Genomic DNA, 3,414 nt, shown 5'->3' with positions numbered 1-3,414 from the left:
GCGGAGTGCATGGAGACGTAAGTTGTCTCCTTTATTTTTACTCTCGTAGATAAGCTGAGAACTCTATTGAGGTATATTCACCTCTATTATCCGTGCGCAGGCATCGTATATTATGGCCAGTTTGGCTTTCAACTTTTTCTTTAAACTTTTTAAATTTTGTAGCACTTTATTTTTTTCTTTAATAAATTAAGTATATCCAGATGCACCTTGAGAAGTCTTCAATGACCGTCACTATGTAGCACATGCCGCTGATAGATGTTTGCTTGACTTGTCCAAAAACAACAGAGTGCACGAGTTTCGATGGTTCCTTGGCTCTATATTTGGATTCAATATGGGGAAGTTGATGAGTCTTACCAAACTAGCATCCTGCGCAGATTGTGTCTCCTCGTACTTAAAGTTGAGGTAAGCCGTTCAACATACTGCGCTCCATCATAATTTTTAGTTTGTAATACCCTACATGTCCCAGTCTTGTATGCCACAAGTTAGCAGTCTCACTTTTTCGAGACTTTTCTACGTATGTCGATTTGTAGACATTACATAGATCGACTCTACTCTCTTTTCTTACATAATTTGTATACCTGATATCTTGGGACTACGAAATACCTTGACATATTGTGGCCCAAATACTACATAATTGCCTGATGCAATCAATTGTGATATTGATAAGAGATTTTTCTTTATACCTGAGATATGGTAGACGTTCTGTAGTTGTACTTAATATGGGCTGAATCTGGGTATGATGACCGTCTTTCTTATGTGAGTGATTAGCAGTTTCGAGTTGTTAGCTGTCACCACTACTCTTCTTCCTTTATATTCTGTTGTGCTGAGCACATTGTCTTTATCACCGGTTATATGATTGGAACATCCAAAGTCGATGATCCAATCTGCACTGTAATTCACTTCTCTTGGATTTGCTATTGTTTTGGCATGCCAAAGTTTGCTTTATCTAGCTACCTTGACTCATCTCCTCTGTAGCAGTGTCTTCTGACCTTTGTTCTTCGAGAGCCTTCTTCTTGTCTGAGTGACAGTCTTCTTCTGACTCTATGATGGCGAAGGAGGCATGAGCATCCCACTCTTCTTTACTATTATATGCTGCTTGGTGGTCACCTGATGTTGCCATATACCTTGTGCTTGTTTCTTCATGTACCAACAATCTCGGGCGAAGTGTACTTTCTTGCCGCAGTTGTAACACTCTCCGCTTCGTCGTTTGTCGGCTTTAGATCGCTAGTTATTTTGGTCCTTCTGGTTGTGGACTCTCCCTGCAAGGTGGCTCTCTCCCGACCTATGTTTTGACCCACTGAACTTCTTCAGCGGCTTCATATTTCTTGGCCCTCATGTTGCTTGACCCTTTCTTCTACTGTTGGAGAGTGCCTGCTTTTTATTTTTTCGTGAGACTCTAGCCATCTGTTTAGCTAGAGCCTCCCGATTTGGCAATAAATTTTTCAGTTCCACTAACGTTGGTTGAGTGGGCCAGCCTTAGATAGCAGTAATAAACCCGTTAAATTCGGGTTTTAGGCCGTGAATAATAATTCTCTTTATCTGCTGATCACTAATTTTTTACTATGGATCTAACTGAAAAATTTCGCGGTAGAGAGATTTTACTTTCATGAAGTACTGGCTAATCGTCATGTTGCCCTGAGATTTCGTCATTAGCTTATTCTCCAGCAGTTGAAGTCGAGCATCGTTCTTTTTTGAAAATAACGAGGTGAGGATATCCCATGCAGCCTTGGGCGTCTGCTTCTTTGATATGCTCCAGCAGCTCTTCTTTGATCGTCATCTTCAAAACGAACATTGCATTTCCTGCCTTCATACACCACTTCCTGAGCACCTCTGCATTCTCCTTCGATGGTGGAGTTGTTTCAGCACCACCAATTATCTCCCATAGGTCCTGCCCTTATAGGCAGGACTCAATGCAGGTTTGCCAATAACCATAATTATGGTTATTTAGCCTCTTAATTCCGCTAGTTGTACCAACAAGATCTGCCATAGTGACTTGGTGATTGCCCAGCAGTCAATCAAGTAAGTCTGGTCTCAGACCAACCAACTTCACAGTTCCAGACTGTGCACCAGCAGAATCTTTGCTTATATTGGTATTTAACTGTCTGGACTGGCAGAATTTCGCTGACTTAACTAGCAGAATATTTTCTACAATCTATCTCTAATACCAAATTGTAGAATATTGGCATACCAAACTAATAATAAAACTCTCTTTATTACACACAAAATAATTAACTCTGACATATAATTTTATCACATACACCCAAAAGACTAAAAGACTCATACATTAACTTCACAACTCAACACACCTCTTATACACCCTCACTCTCTATACTATACCTCACCACACCACTACAACTTCACCACACACCTTTACCACTTCACTACACACCTCACTTAGTGTGGGGGCCTCACACCTATTTAGAGACCCTCAACCCACCAACTTGAGCATTCTAGAGTATTTCAGAGCACTTATTTCTAGAGCTCTCTAGAGTGATCTATTAGTAAGTAGAGATAGTATTTATTTTTACAGTACTCTAGAGTATTCTATTAGCAAGTAGAGAGCATTTATTTTTAGAGCACTCTAAGAATGTTCTATATAAAAAAGAGAAAGAGTTGCCTGTTTCAACAACTGTTATTATCTAATTAATTAAAAGCTTAAGTTGTCAAGGACGGTTTTTTTAATATTCATATTCAATACCTGCAACCTATACTGAAATTAAATGAATCTATTTTAACAAGCATTGAAGCACTACTACTAAAATCTCATAATATATAAAACTGTCACGCCCCGGGGTCCCTTTTCAGTTTAAAACAAAGCGGAAAGCGTCTGAATTTTTTTTTTTTTTGAAAACCTGACCCCAGAGTATGCCAGATCCGCCACAAATACAGGGAATCCACTGTTCACACGGACAGAGTCTCCCTTGTATTTGCACGGCATCGATCAAATACACAGTACAACCAGGATACAACCACAACCAGATGAATATAAAAATAACTATACATTCATACATTCACCATTCACATCACAGTTTTACATTCAAGGTTTAAACAGAAATCCACGAAAATTTTTTGAAAACTGTTTCCTATACAGAAACCTTTATTCTATTAAAAACGCTACCACGAGGGGTAGAAAACCTTTTATTTTACAAAATCCAGAAATCCACATTTTCAAATGTAAATAAATACTGAACCACATAAACTAACTAAACTATATATCAACAGAAATACCAAGGATAATAACTAAATCGAAATAATCTGGTTTGGAAGCTCTATCGACAGCTACACACGTACCTCACGTCTCGTCCCACTACTTATCGCCCGCGATACCTGAAAAATGGTGGGGGAGGTGAGAACATGTAAACATGTCTCCCCTCCCAGTGGGTACCGCAAGCCGAAGAAGGCGAGGAGTACTCA

Source organism: Ananas comosus, linkage group 5 (genome assembly GCF_001540865.1).
Source record: "Ananas comosus cultivar F153 linkage group 5, ASM154086v1, whole genome shotgun sequence".
Lineage (NCBI taxonomy): Eukaryota > Viridiplantae > Streptophyta > Magnoliopsida > Poales > Bromeliaceae > Ananas > Ananas comosus.
The sequence above is the reverse complement of the archived record's forward strand: the minus strand, read 5'-3'. Positions refer to the sequence as shown.